The sequence below is a fragment of the Trachinotus anak genome, unplaced genomic scaffold (genome assembly GCF_046630095.1).
Source record: "Trachinotus anak isolate AG129_WGS33_773 ecotype Australia unplaced genomic scaffold, CSIRO_AGI_Tana_v1 ptg000028l, whole genome shotgun sequence".
NCBI lineage: Eukaryota > Metazoa > Chordata > Actinopteri > Carangiformes > Carangidae > Trachinotus > Trachinotus anak.
Window position 1 is genome coordinate 19,401,176 of NW_027273879.1, and position 16,111 is coordinate 19,417,286.

At 39.4% G+C, this 16,111-nt stretch overlaps 1 protein-coding gene across 3 annotated transcripts in view; it reads right to left on the bottom strand.

Moving 5' to 3' along the window:
• Window positions 1-15,512, bottom strand: part of LOC139611053 (ras-related protein Rab-27B-like) — a 32,937-nt gene extending 17,425 nt beyond the window's left edge. Inside the window, exon 1 of one of the 3 annotated variants that reach the window (XM_071465327.1) lies at window positions 15,383-15,512. The gene's annotated coding sequence lies outside the window, so the exon portion shown is untranslated. Of the gene's footprint in view, window positions 1-14,519; window positions 15,343-15,362 lie in introns of those variants that run through there. The other 2 variants (XM_071465328.1, XM_071465326.1) reach the window with 2 other exon arrangements.
• Between the last annotated feature and the right edge of the window lie 599 nt (window positions 15,513-16,111).

Here is a 16,111-nt window from a genome sequence, read left to right on the forward strand (position 1 = left end):
GACACGCCACAGGGCATCCCTGAAACCAGATACTGGTTCACAGGCTTGTGTTCCTGTCAGAAAACTGAAGTAGAAACTAAAGAGACACAGTGAACATCTCTTTTTTGTGTTGCCACTGTTTTTATTAAACTTAATTTTATGTTGGAAGCAACTGACCTTACTTTCATACTTTATAGCGAGATGTATGCTGTATCACGTCCATTATTCTTTTAAATACTACTTATCTGACTTATAACTACAAGTTAGATATACAGTATATTAGGTTTATTTATTTTATTTATTTATCTTGATGTTACAAATAAATATTAATACTTTAAGATTATACTTTGTTGAAGTTTTCTTATTTATTAAAGGAGGTTTATGTAAGTTTTGCTAACACAGCCATCATTAGCATTAACAGCTGTTTACTTACCCGTCCAGAGGAAATGTTGTAAGTTCAGTATCAAACTTCATTCCTTTACTCACCAACAGCTGTCTCCAGTGGTTGAAAACAACACCAATGTGAACTCTTGTCTCTATCACTTCTTTTCTTCTACTGAAGTTAGCATGCTAATCACCTAACCCCGGCCCGCCACAGCACTTTCCAATAATGACTCACTGTAGCCTCCAATCTACCCTGAAGACAAAGCGCTGCTCAGAAGATGTATTTATAACCTCTTGTGTTGTAAATGCAACAATGACAGAAGCTTTTGTCAAGCGACAATCATCATCACCCACCTCCAGCAATAAACCACGTTTGGCAGCACAGAAAACTTACAAACAGCCCCTTAAAGTAAATCGAGATATGAGTTTTTTAGCCGTATCACCCAGCCCCTCTTCAGAGAACTGATAAAAACGCCTAAATAGGCTTTATGGAGGTTTATAGGAAGTTTCAGCTGATTGTTTAGCTGTCACAACTTCACTGTTTTAGTTCTCACTGCTCTCATAGCTTTGTTTTCTGCGACAGCAGGCAGCTGTTTACAGAGAAAAAGCTCTAAAAACCCACTGTCCACAGCCTGCTCAGCACCAAACAGCAGACAGACGCAGTCAGAGACCAGCGTTTACAGTTCATCACACACATACACAGACGTGCTCAAGCTTTGCATCTACGTGGTAAAAACTGGTGGAATACTGACCAACGGAAACATGTACTGAGTCAGTTGGAAACACCTAAGCTAATTAGAGCCTCAGAGAATCAGCCCAGCACCAACGTTCAATTTTTATAACAACTGTTTTAAAGGTGTTTATTTAATTTATGGTCATTTTGGAAGTTGTAGTTTTTGATGCAGTTGAATTGTATGTAAATATTTCTAATATTTAGTATACCCTCTTTGATGTATGTGTGCAGCACTGTTCAATTGAACTGCATTAATCTTAGATAGGTGTAACTAATAAAGCAGCTACTGAGTGCTTACCTAACAGCAGGAATGTATAGGCCATATACCTACAAAGAACTATTGATTCACAGCTTCGTCACATTTGGGTTGTGGAGGAAAGGTTTTCCCTGGTGCCTGCTAAACATTGTATCTCAAAGCAAGAACAAAACCATAAAACACACAGCGACATCAAAAATGTATGAGCAATCACACACAATAGGAGAGAGGGGAAGCAAACAGGAGAGAGGACAAACAAAGAGAGAGAGAGGAGGAAAGAGAGGACGGAGTCTAAACAATCTGCGGCACCGAGAAGAGATGACTTAAGAGTTTGTAAGAGGACACATCAGCATCAGTATCAGAGTATGTATCAGGAAGCTGTGTTTTGCTCTTCCGCCTATGTTATCTCTCATCTGTGAGATATAGAAACAGGCATGACTGCTTTCAGTCAGACTCAGATGCGCAAACAGTTTGCATAAGCAAATAGTACAGTTATACAGTGTGGAGGTGTTTTCTAATACTTGTTTTTTTAAGTATACATTGCCAGAATATGCCTATATGATCACACTGAATCACAGTGCTCCACATAGCCACAATTTTTTGTGTATTACACATATTATTGAATATTGACCATTTTATATAGCAGTACAAGCCAAACATGTTGCCCCTGGAGTATTTAGACCAGTGGTACTGCAACTTTTAAGTAGCAGATTGATTTCCTCACCAAGAAATGAAAGTCTACGTTCGCATCTAAAGCATCAGATAATAAACAGACTGTTCCTCCATATCTGCACCGCTGCGATGTAAATGATAAACCTCTGCGCTTCAGACTGTTAACACATTAGAACAACAACTTCCTGTTATCTAACAACTAGTTTGTTTAGCAGTCTGATAAATAAATGACACAGAGATAAACTTGCTGAGTTTTCCACAGGAAGTACAAGCAAACAAGACCAACAAGTGTCTGCAGCCATGGCAGCAGCTCTATGAGATTTGCATATGCATTTTAGCATGTTAGCATGCTAACATTTTCTCACTAGCACTAACCACAAAGTCCAGAATACAGACTGATCAACACAGCCATCCCTAGCCTAGCGTGGCTAAAAATGGAAGAAACAATGGAAAAAAAGAAAGAAACTAACAAAGAAAGAAAACACAGACAAAACACTGTGAAAAGTGAACACATATATCAGCAGAAGACCGTGGAGGAGGACAGACTGAGACCATTAACTTTATCATACTAGATTTATAGTCCTGCTTCAGGGTGTTCTCTGCCAGAGGAACCACAGTGTGATCTAACAAACATGTAACATGGATGCAACATGGAGACCGTAGGAACTGAGACTGGCCCACTCGAGCCGCTTCCTAAAAGACTGTCCTAATGAGGAAAACAATCACATGAGTTGCTGTATGTACAAATGCCACAAAGTCTCATCTCCTACCAACAGTCAACATGGACTTCTTCTAACCACCATATTTCTTCTTTCTTGTTGATAGCTTGCTGCTTGTAGAGTGAAGCCCTTTTCTTGCTCTCTATTGCAGCAGTTCTATTTATAATGGATGCTGCATAAAGCACAATACATCCATATTGTGTTGTGGTGTTACTTTTACAATCAACAGGTTAAATCCCAAACTGAGCTACTGTATAAATCAGTTGCAGCACCAGGGAAATCTACAACCCCCATGGAGAAGCATAAATCCACCTGACAGACCCTGAGTGTAATTTCCACCATTCACTGCTGTGCTGCTCTAAACACTCACAGATTTATTACACGCTGTGCCTTCCAGATAAAAAGCAAAGCAACAAGAAGAAAGAAGTGTAGTGTGTGTGGAGTCCTAAAGCATGTTTGCAGTGATGATGCACAAATATGATTTCATTATGAAATGAAGTTTCAAACTTTCTGACTTCAGCATGCTGTATTCAACAGCTCAGCTCCAAAAGACTGAACATCCCTTCACTTTTGCAGTTAATCCTGAGAAGACAGAGGTCCTGATCAACAGTCTTAAACACCTTTCAAAACCTCATTGCTAACACACATTGAGTCAGCCACTAAAACTGTGTGTTTTTTTGACTGTGGCTAGAGCCTGAAGCAGAATCCTCAACTGAGGAATATCTATCAATAATTCTATCACTCAGAAATGCAGAGAGAATTATGCACATGTTTATTCTTTTTATTATTATTTTATCTTCACGCCTGCATTGAAATGTTTACTTGACTTAAAGGGGCACTCCCTCACTTCTCAGGACCAATTTACTCAGTCAGTTGGTTAATACTGGAGGAATGACGATTACTATAGAAGGGAATGTGAATTGTGTGCTAATCCATCCAGCAGACAGAGGGTCTCCGGGAGGTGGAGATATTTCACTAGGAATGTGTGAACTTGGACATTTGATCATGGGATCATCAAAGTCAGTTAGACATATCCTCTGGGCACAATGACTATGAAAAGCACTATGAAAAGCACTATGAGCTTCTTCCATAAAAAGGACTCAATAAATAACCTGCTATCATGATGATTATGAATTAATAGTAATCAAGTTTGAAGGAAGACGTCACAACCTTAAATAATTCAGTCCGAAAATAGAGCAGAAGGAAGAAAGATGGTTATTCATGGCTTTTCTTCAAATAGTTTTTAATTTAATATTAGGTCTGTATATGAGAGTCTAAGAAACAACTTTTACTTTCTGTTGACCTATCATACTTATTTATCTGCACATTACTGTTGAGAAAAGAGTTAATTAAATCTTTATATATAATGCAAACCTGTAATTAAATCAATGAAATATTCATATCAGTTTAAACAGTTTTCATCCAAATCCAAGTTAGATTTCCAAATTAGATTTATCCTCGTAAGACCAGATGCCTCTGCGCAAAAACACAGACTTCTGTAGAGTTTAGAGCTGCACAACAACATGTTAGTTTTCACAGGCAAACATTTTTAAGTCCACCAACAACTCATTAGTTAAAAGTTTCAACATTATCAGTAAAAGGTCTTTTAGCAGAGTTTTTAAATGTAACAACAGTATTTTGTACTGATGGATGGTTCTTTAAAGATTTCCCTTGTACTACTAAGCAGCAGGGAATTGATAGCTGTGTTAATTATTGATGACATTGACTGGATTAATCTGTTACTTCTCATTGAAAATGCTTGTTCCCAAAGACTAGTAAAATAGCTTTAACACCAATCATGAAGGCTGCCCAAAGCACCAGAGCATCGGTTAAAATGTGTGAAATGTCTTTAAATGCAAACAATGATAAGAAATAGAATGAGAAAATCTTTTCCTACATAGCTCTGTAAATGGGAAATAAACAAAGTGGCTCAGGCCGAGTACCACAACAATATTCCAGCCAGTCAGCAACAGGGGGCATTCACAGGACGAGGGGAAGAAGAAAAGAAGAGGGAAGATGGGAGAAAGGGGGCAGTGTGGATGAGAGATGGTAAATCTGGCACATGCTAACAGATAATGCCAATTTCAGGATTACCAGGGGAAAGAGGAGGAGCAGTCTACTCTTCTGTCGCCAACAGACCGTGCAGTTTTGAATGAGACTGCAGAGAAGAGACCGACAGCGATGTTAAAGCGAGCACAAGAGGGAAAGGTTAGGCAGCGTGTACTCCACAACATAATCGCATTGTCAAGAAGAAGAGACGGCAGAGAAACGGCCAAAGAGGAGAAGGTCAGATGAGCAACAATTGAAAAAGAAGTGCAATGATCAGGCAAGAGCCAAGAGCCGCGTCAAAATCGAAGCTTTCAAAAAAAAGCTTCATTTGATGACACCTGATGGTGCTGGTGGTGATGGTAAGCTCTGCTCTGTTCTGAAATCATACATAAAAACACCATTGGGAGCAGCCTTGAGCACACTCTGTCAGAGATACAACACAAGAGGAAGACCAAAGAAGAGCTTGTTGATAAATGCGTTGCCTTTTCTGTGGCTGCTTCACAATATAAGCCAGGCCAGTCGGGTTTGCCAAGGTTTTCCAGCTGAGCACTTTTAAATTGGATTGGTTTGCATTAGCAGTAGGTTAATACAGCAGCTGTAGCTGAGTGCTTGTTGAAAATGGAGGCTTGTAGCGAGTTATGATGACTAACAGTAACGTGGAAACACATGCATCTACCATTTTCTTAAAAAATCTTTTGTGCAAGAGAGTGACAGACGGCACCACTAACAAAGAGGTATTATAAATACAATGAATGAATTGCAGAAAATGGAATATGAAACAACAAATAAGTCCAAAATGGTCTAGTAAAAACTAGTTGAACAAAGAACAAGAGACATTTGATGCCAGCTGTTAGTACTTTACAGATACACAATGATAAAGTCACATTTCAGCCATTAAGGTTGAATAACCACAAGTCATATGTACTTCAGATGTATCTCCTCAGACTGATAAAAACTAAAAACCTTTGTTTCACAGTCATCTATGATGTATAAAAGGTCAGCAGATATTTGTCAGAGACCTTTATGTTTGACTGTTGTGGCCTCTGTATCATTTTAAACAGATCAGACAACTGATCTGTTTTCCATTGGTCCTGTGGTCCTGTGCTGAGGGCCTTTGTTGTCGTTGCCAATCTACTCTCCAGAGTCAACGATCAATAACCGCTAACATGGATGAAGATTGACCCTTGATCATCTAATTTGTCCAGATGTCCTCCGGGTTTACCCCTCAGATTGTCCGAAACCTTTCAGCATTTCAAACCCACTGAGCAGAGCACATTTGAGACGACACCGCAGACAGATCAAAGTGACCTGCTGGGTCTGCTTCTCTTTACAAAAACGGAATTTACTCCTATTAATTATTCTTATACTACATGAGTCAGCCATCATCTGTGTGTGCAAACACATAAGGTTTGATTCACTCATAGTTTCACAAATGTTTAGTGTGTGCTTGATAATAAGAGATTACTCGTCTGGTAACCCTGCCCTCTGTGCAGTATGTTAAACTTTTAAGTGGAACCATTTAGCCTCACTGCATTCATGAGTCCACTGGCTTTTTGAGGCTGATCAGATAGAATATGAGACACTCGACTCAGGTGCACTGTATCTATTTATTTATCCATCAGTGAGCCTCACCGGGGCTTCCCCAATCCCTCCCTAATCCCACAGCAGGAGATAGGCTAACATCTGTACAGACAGCTCACACAGCTGGATCTGAAAGGTCAGCATGGATATAGGAATACTTTGAGGCAGAAGAGGAGGAACCAGGAGCTAAAAGAGCTAAAAGCGCCAACACTGACAGGGTTGGGGGTTCAAATCTGGAGTTAAGACGTTTACTGGCGTCAGATGACTGGTCTTTTCAACCATCCAACATTTGGACCCAAAGCAAACTATCCCAAAACTACTGTCAGGATTTTAGTGAAATTTCTAGCTCTTGGATTCCAGAGGGTAAATCTTCATGATTTTAATGACCTTTCCTCCAGCACCATCTTCTCCGACCACAGTGGCAGCTCTTTGAGCCTGGCTTAGGGACAGCAGTATTTGAGCTACCTGCTAATGTCAGCATATGAAAATACCAACAAAGCCTCCAACCTGAACAACCATTCAGATCGTTTGTCCCTACCTTCTGGTACGACCCAAAGGAGCGGCTCCTGAAATACTGGCCCTGTGGTGGCAGACGTACCGGACCTTCGTCGTAATGGTTCCGATAACAAACACACAGTTATGGAACAGTCATGGTTTGGTTAGGTTTACACACAAAAAATAGACTAGGTTTAGAAAAAGTTTAAGGTTTGGGTTAAAAGAAGTACTTCCTTAAGGTTACAGGACTTTAATCATCATGGTTACAATAATTAACACACGCTTAAAGTCATAGTCATGGATAAAACAAACAATGATGGCTATTGGTTTCCAATGGGAAACGAACATCTTTGTGGATCCATCCATTCACTCCAACCTGTTCCTAACGTGGACTCTTTATACTACTTCACCTGACTTCCTTGTCTGCTCCCGTCATAATTACTGTGGCCGTTACAGGTCACTTAACAATAAATTATAGCTATGGATCATAATTAGCTGCTGGCACAGATGATCGATGGGGTCATTATTTGCAGTAGGACAATCTCAAATAATGTTAAGCATGTTCACCATTATTTTAGCATTTTAGTATGCTAACATTTGCTAATTAGCACTAAACACAAGGAAAAGCTAAAGCTGATGGGAATATCATTAGTTTTAATTACTGGACAAATTAAAATTTTCATGACAATCCATCCAGTAGTTATCAAGACTTTGCAGTCAGTATCAGAAACCTCAGCCTAATTAAGGCACTAGAGGAAAAGTGAGAGGATGACAAAAGTCATCAGTACACTTCCGCTGGGAACCATGAATCGCTGCACAATATTTAGTGCAAATCAAAGAGAATTAAGATATTTTACAGTCTAAGTGATAGTTTGACTTGCAGGTGTAGATATAATACATTTTCGGGGATCACCAAAGTCAATAGAAGTCATCCTCTGGGAACAATGAAGATCTGTACAAGCCTTCATGGCACTTAGCAATAGTTGCTGAGAAAGTTTCATAATCTTCTGAGCACATTCATGTGCTAAGTGTTACTCTCCCTTAAATGTCTGCTTTACACTGACAATATCTTGACATGACAATGGTGAATCACACTTTCAGACCATGTGCTCAGCACCAATATTTACCAACTGTACCAAACAAAACAACAACTCCAATGAACTGAACTGTTGAATATTCTTAAATCACATTTACATCACAAAAGATGAAAGGTAAAAGGAGAGGGTGCTTAAACGCTGATAAAATACTTCAAGGTGTATCTGATCATTATAGAAGCCAATAAAATGGCCTACTTGTATCTTATTTCTTCAATTTCTCTTTGAACAACTACACATAAGGACTGGTGGCTGAACAGATTGTGTTTACAGTACTGCACTAAAAACCTGTGACATTTCCATCTCAGTCAATATGCTGTGCTGTTCCCTGTCTGTGGTTGCTTTAACACTGCAGTGATCCGGCTCACAGTATATCCACTTCGTGAAAGCATTTCCATTTGCTCACAGTCTGGTACTTCTCTGCTGCCACACAGGAAGTGACGGCTTTTAACAATTCATATTTTCTCCGCAACACAGAAGAATAATTCTGATGTTTGTGAACAGCTAAACAGATAAAGAAAAATGAGCATAACCTACAGACGCTCATACTACACAACAGCAAACGGAGACTAAAAACACAAAGGAGGCACCAGCAACAAGTCACACTTTCGCACGCAATCTTCAAATTCCAGTTGCAAATCTCTTCCTGTCTTGATAGAAATAAACTCTTTCAAGTGAAGGGCCTTAATTCTATTACACCCAGCCACATGAAACTTGATCAAATACAAATCAGAACAAACCACAGTAGAATGTAGAATTCAAACCAATGTGGAGAGACACAACCGAGCATTGTGCTGCAACCTGCTGGTCCCATGACTCCAATGATCCGTATGTTTTCAGTTTAACCTGGTTACAGTTAACAGCCACAGACTGGTACACAAACAAACTGCTGAGACAGTTGTAAGGTGAAGGGTTTAGGTCAAGAACCTTTTTTACCCTCACACTTTATGGTAGAGAGAGAAAGAGAGGGAGGGAGAGAGAGAGAGACTGTGCAGTAAGAGACCTCCACTAAACTGTATGAAATTGTTTTGTATTTTGTTGTATTTTATTGTATAGAAATGTATTGTATTGTATGCTGACATACTGATACAGTGGACTGTATCAGTATGTCAGCATCGTGTATATAAATGTGTAATATGTCAAATATGAATCATCTGTAAACTGCTTTGGCAACAACATGTGTTTGCTAATGCCAATAAAGTTATTTGAATTGAGAACTGGCTGTGCTTAAATTACAGGGTGGTGTTAGACAGGAGTGCTTCTTCCTCCAACAAACTACCTTTGGCTGCATAAATAATACCAAAGAATACAGAGGGATTAAGTTTAATATCGGAGCTTTGCAAATCCAGGTATTTTTCCAACCTGGAACCGGATCCATAATGGAACTGGCTTTAAGAACCCAGGTAACCCTAGGTAAAACTGCTAACATTAGGAACAGCATATAATGTTAATGATAGCTAATGGGAAACTAACTAAGTAAAACTAGTTACCACTGTTAGCACATAGCTTATAACTAATAACTTTAGCGATAGCACAGGTGTAACTACACATATCAGAATCAGTATCAGGTTTACTGCCAAGTAGGTTTTCACAATCAAGGAATTTGCTATGGTGTTTTGGAGCATGACAGTAAACAAGGTAAGAAGAAAAAAATATAAAGAAAGATAAAGTGAAGGAAGTACTGCAAGTCAAATGGCTGAAATATGAATGGAGAACTTTTCCAATGAATCTATACAATAATAAAAATACAAAAATAATGCACATATGTATAATGTGCAATAGGAATGGTGAAATAGTAGTTCACAGTGAAAGACAGGTGTAACTACAAACCATAATAATAACAATGGCTTCTATTCAATTTAGCTGTCCCCGGTGAGCCAGTATGAACAATCCCAGGGGGCTGGAACTGGTGCAGCTTCAAAGACAACAATCATTGTTAACAATATTAGAGACATTGTGGGGGATCATTTAGAAAACTACCATCTGTTCTACTCTGTTTCTGCTTCACTCTGCCTGTATCTCACCGACCCATCTCCACTCTGCTCTGTTCAGCTCTTACTTTACTCTTGTGCATCCCGCTCAGCTCGTCTCTCCTTCTCCTTCACTCTACTTTGGTTCACTGCTCATTGAGTCGGAGGTCATGTGATCAGTCAGCTGACTGAATTTGTGGTCCCGTCGTTCGCCCCAGGACATGAGTGAAAGACGCAGCATCATTATCAGCCGCAGCACCCGCTCTGCTCCCTGGTGTCTACTGGGTCCTAAAGCAAAATGATTTGGCCTCACAGCTGTTACAGCAAAAGCACTTTCAATGTGCTTATCATGGTTACACGTCGCCATAACACAACATCGTTGTTTGTGGGTCAGTTTGTTTGTTTCCCTTTTTAAATTTTATGGAGAAACAGAGGAAAGCTGAAGTCTGTATACCCAGTTGAACTATTCAGTGTCTGTAAAATCTAATAATTCTACAATTTAATTTAAACTTATCATAATTTGGTTAACTGCTTCTCAATCCAATTAAGATTTTCCTTTTCTGATCTTATTTTCTCTTTCTCTTGATCTCTGCTGTTCATGTTTTCATGTCAATTTTGAATTATATGTTTTCAAGAGCATGTGGAGCATCATGTTTTGTCGTTATATAGAAATGGTGATATACATCTATGCTATTAGAAATTAATAGAAAATCTGCCACAGTCTCACATGGACTCAGAAACTGATCTGATTTATCAACATGATGGTAATGGTGTCTCATTGCAGCAGGGGTTTCGATTTAAAATCTCTAAAGCCTTGAAAAATATCAGTTATTGTTAAGATTGTGTTTTTCTTGTTTCAGCTCATTATTGAAGCTATATGATGTTTACACTGAGTGAAATATTCAATTCTGGATTTCCATTTGAAATAACTTCTGGCAGAGTTTCCAAGAACAAAACTTATACATCTGTTTTACTTTCATGTCAGCGTTCAATTTTCAGTCAACGTTTCACTTTGAGGTTAATCGCATTACTTCCAATTACTGCCCGGTGTCAGAGAGGAAGTTGAAAATCTTTTAACCTTTGACCCCTGTTACAGTTGCTGGTTCACTACCCACAAATTTGGCCCAGAAGATGACTCTTACAACCCCAAGATAGATAATAAAACCACATAAATTCTCCCTTTCAAAGTAAAATACTTCAGTTACTATAATTAAAGTTGGATTTAAATTTCAGCAGTAAGCTTTCAGTAGTAATTGCATTTCACAATAAGGTATTCAGTTGCTACCATAAGAATCTAAACAGTGATTATTTCCATGAAATATAATCAGTGACAGTTGTGCTGCAGATGTGAAGCTGGAGATGCTGATATTGTGCCACTGGCCTCATTTTACATTGATACACAGCACTTACTACCCACAGGATGTGGTTTACACACCACACCATCAAGTAAACACAGGAATTAACCACACACACACGCACACACACACACACACACAGCGTCACAGTCTGAATGCGGACAACACACAGAGGCTTATAACTTATTTATTTATTTCTTTAAGAAGACAACATGGTGATGTGGTCCTGTCAGTGCAGAGCAGAGGTTTTTAAGCATAGTGGGACCTTATATCATAGAATATGATAAAAGGACTAGTCAATGAACATATTCCACTATACGAAGCAGTTATCATGCGCGCACACACACACACACACATCACTGTCCTCCACTATGAATAGACAGAAGGGCGCTTTTAAATTCTACTATGTCACATGGCTGACTCGTTAAACACAGACACAAAGAGGAAAGAGGGGTATGAGTGTAACAGATGACTTCTCCCCAATCATATGAATTATTTCAGCTAAATCACAAAAATAAAGCTGATACTAATACTTGATACTGATCTTATCCTGTACTGAACTAAACATTGGTCCTTTAGCCTTTATGAACCCACATTATTGAGACAGTAGGCCTACCTTTGATAAATTAAACCTTTACTAAGTTAGGTCAGAAAATAAATGAGGGCTGGTGTTTTAAATAAGTAGCATTTTTATAGCCTATCTACTGCAAACATAACTAAACATGGTATTTCTAAAGCTGCAGAATCAAGAAAATTGTTTTTCATGTAGGCATAAAAGCTGAGTGTAACTGCAAAACCTAACAAAAAAAAAAGAAAAAAGTTTCTGTTGGCCTTTTTCTTTAATGCCTCAAAGTTTGGCTGAAAGCAAGACACTAGTGTTTCCCACAGGGGGTTTTACGCACCAGAAACAAACACACTCATGTGATTTTCATCTTTCAAAATGGTGTCTGTGTTTTCACCACTATGCCGACGTACCCATGTTAAATATTTACCTTAGATTCTGCTCTGCTATAAATCATAAAAGAGGAAATGCCTCTGAACTGTGACCAGGAGGATGAGACACCTTCTGTCACATCTGCAGAGACCCTGCAGCTGATGATAGGAGCTTTAAATGACTCCGTTCCCCCTCTTCAGTCAAGCAAGTTTGAAGATAATACTGTTTAAACAAAACAAGTAGGTTTTTGTTTTTCTGCCATAAAGTTCAAAAGGCTCCTGTCACAGTTTTTTAACATAACTTTTAACTACTGGATTTTCCTGAGTTTGTATTTCTACACTCAAAATCAGCTCTTAGGAAGTTAAAAGGATTCACTGAAATCAACAAAAAAAAAAAAAAAAAAAGGATTACATTATTTCCCTGAAGGATATGGGCGATGTTATATATGTTGTATAAAGCAGAATGTGTTAGTTCATCGCTCAATACTTTCTGACTTCTCTGCCTTTTATTTATATTTTAAAATGGCTGCCAAATATTTAATTTCATTAAAAAAAAAGGCTCAACCAATTCCTAAAACAGCTGAGCACAGTAGTCTGATGCTACTCAAACAGGAGTGCATAGTTCATTTGATGGGGACTACTTTCAGTGGTGGATTAATACACATTTGGCGTGGTAGAGTATTTATGGCAGCAGATCAGTGTATGACTCAAAACAAACAGTGGCTGTGTTTATGTCGATGAAGGAACATGTCATCCACCCAATAGTGTCTCAGCACTGGTCTATAAGGATAAACAGTCAAGCTTTACCTATACAGCAATGCCTGTTGGTTTTGGTCTGTTCATGAGATTTGTCAACAGTACAGCCAGTCCGTTCCTTAAGGCTGTCAAGTCAAAATTACTTTTGTAATTTGTGAAATTGGAAAAAAAACCCTAAATCCCCAATGATCCAGTTTTAAGCCGTGGTCACAAAAGAGAGTGGCACAGCAAAGTTAATCCATTTGTTCTCGTAAAATATTTGGTTAGAGAGGTTTGGTGACATAGTGAGTACCCACAGGGCTACTTGGTGGACTACTATAGCTGGGGAGCTAACTGCTAACATGCTAGCCAGCCAGAGATGAAAGAGAATGTAGCTAAAGCTCGAAATAGCTAAATGACTCTAATGAAGTCATACATTAATTTACATATTAGTGACATCATAACGTAGCTGCTGTATTTACATATATAAAAGTTTTTTGTTTTTTTTTATGATGAAAGTTAAAAAATGTACTAAAACTCAACTGCAACTGACTCTTAATCAGAAGTTTTACTATTTTTCAAGCTCATCAATATCACCGCAACAAGCAATGGGGATCAGTGATTGGTCGTCACGTACGCACAGTCACAGCTCAATCTGGGCCAAGACGGGGCATTAGGCTGCAATGCCAGTCTATGGCAGATAGCATGTCGTCCCGTTAAGCACCCTCCCCCCTCCAAAAAAGAAAAATGATTGACACAGATGAACAACTAGTGTGTCCACTACCCAATGTGAAATCCACTCAGAGTAACGAGTAATGTTTCCGCTAATAGCAGGACTTTAAATCCTGTTTCTGGCCACTGTGCCATCCCCTAATCTGTTTAAGGAACACACAAGTTTATGCTGATCGAACATTTGCCGTGAAAGCTGCAATTTTGCATCAGTCTCCCTCAAAGTCTCAAAGAAACCAGACCAGTGCAAAGTACTCTTCTTCTCTTTCCAGGGAAGTTTCCTTTATTCATCTATATTTTTTTTAAAGAAAGACGCCTGACAAAACAGAATTTTAGTACAAATCAACTTATTTTTTCTGACTGACATTAATACAGAAACACAGAATGAATTATTTAACTGATAGGAGTCTTTCATGATCAAAGTCAGCTCTTCATAAAGCAGGTTCTAGTAGAAAACAGCAGCTGTAAGGCTCTTACTTTCCTCCACAGCAGCACCACTATCATGAGACTGAGCATGAGAGAAAATTCGTGGCTGGCTCCCGTCCCCGCTGGTCCGCTGCTCAGAGCCCAGACAACGAGCCGCCTGGATGATGCAGCTCAGTGCAACAACACACCAGCAGTTATCAACTTGTAGAAAAGGGTGTGATCACATTCCACAGCCACAGAATCACCGCTCGCATTTCCTTGCTAAAAACCCTGTTTTCCTTTTTGTCTACACAACAGTACACAAACCTCTCTGTCCCGGTTCACCCTGCAGCCAAAAGTCAGCAAACAGCTCCGAAATCTACTCGCCAAACTGGCCAGACACCCTGTGGAGAGTCTCTGAGCTCCTTACCTCTCAGTGGCTCCTCTGCTGATTCAACAGTGTGAGATCCTGAGGGAGATATGAGGCGTCCAGAGCAGCTGACCAGCAGCCCTGCATCTACACCCACCGACTGTCTGACCGACTGTCTGACCGACTGTCTGACCGACTGACTGACTGACTGACTGAGTGGGAGGCTGGATCACTGGATGAGTGGATGACTGACTACCTTTGAGCTGGAGGCAGCAGAGCAGACAGTCACTCCCCCCACCGACCAGCTGACTGGCTGCAGGGATGGACGGATGACTCCGACTAGCTGCTGTTGTCTTGGTGTTCAACTTGCTCACTGCATTCCTGCCTGAATAACTGAGCGACTGACTGAACGAAGAACTGACTAAAAAAGTAACTGAATAAATCTGATAAACAGCCCACTGACTCACTAACTTACTCAAAGACTGACTGACTAAACAAATACCTGACTTACTGACTGAACAACTAACCACCAGCTTAAAACATAAAACTGACCAACTAACTAAAATTATTCAATAACTGACAAACTGCCAGACAGACGAACTCAAAACTAACTAACAACTAGAAGACTTTTTAACCTACTAACCGGCTGAATAAATTAATAATGATTAACTGACTAATTGAGAAACTAGCAAACCACTGAACTGACTGACTGGATACCCACAGAACTGATAAACTACCTAAATAAATGTTTTACTAAATGACTAACTGATTAACTGATAAACCAACTAAAAAAATGAAACTGATTAGTTCACTGTCTCTCTTACAAACTGATTTCCAGACAAAAAATTTCAACCAGTAGTTGACTGGTTGTCTTACTGGCTGAACACCTGGCTGACTGGTTACCTGGCTGACTGGTTAGTTACCTCCTGAGGTTCAGATGTAGTTTAGAGGTTTCTCTCGTTCTGCTTCGCTCTCTTCCTTCATTCCTCTTCTGCTATTTTCTGCATCTCTCTCTCTCTCTCTCTCTCTCCCGCTCTCTCTCTCTTGCTCTGTGTAATGAGAGGGTGGGGCCAAACTACAGTGAGCCAGCTCTGGACACACACACACACACACACACACACACACACACACCCTTATCAGTAAGTAAGAGCGGATCAGCCTCGGGTCATGCAGGTGGAGGAAACTATTAAGTAAGTTTGTTTGTGTGTGTGTGTGTGTGTGTGTGTGTGTGTGTGTGTGTGTGTGTGTAGGTGGTAGTAGTAAAACAGGAAGTAGGTGAGAAATGACAGAGGACAGCCGCAGGTACATTCTTGAATGGAGGAAATAGATTGTGCAACATGTTGCTAAATGACATCGCCTTCATAATGGACTGTGAATAACCTAAAACAAATCTTGTTATTGATCGATGTTGATTCAGTGCAGCAGTGGGTGGGGCTGTAGTGTTGTATTTCAAATTAAATTAGGTTTAATTAGAGACATAATATTTCTCATGCAATCACTCAAGAGTCTCTTGAATGATTGCACTGGATTATATTGGACATCACTTAGAGAACAATCTGAAAGTCTAGTGTCTTATAAACGCTGGCACTCATTGTACCATACACAATACATATTCATATACATTAATGGCATTTTTATTATATTACTTGCGT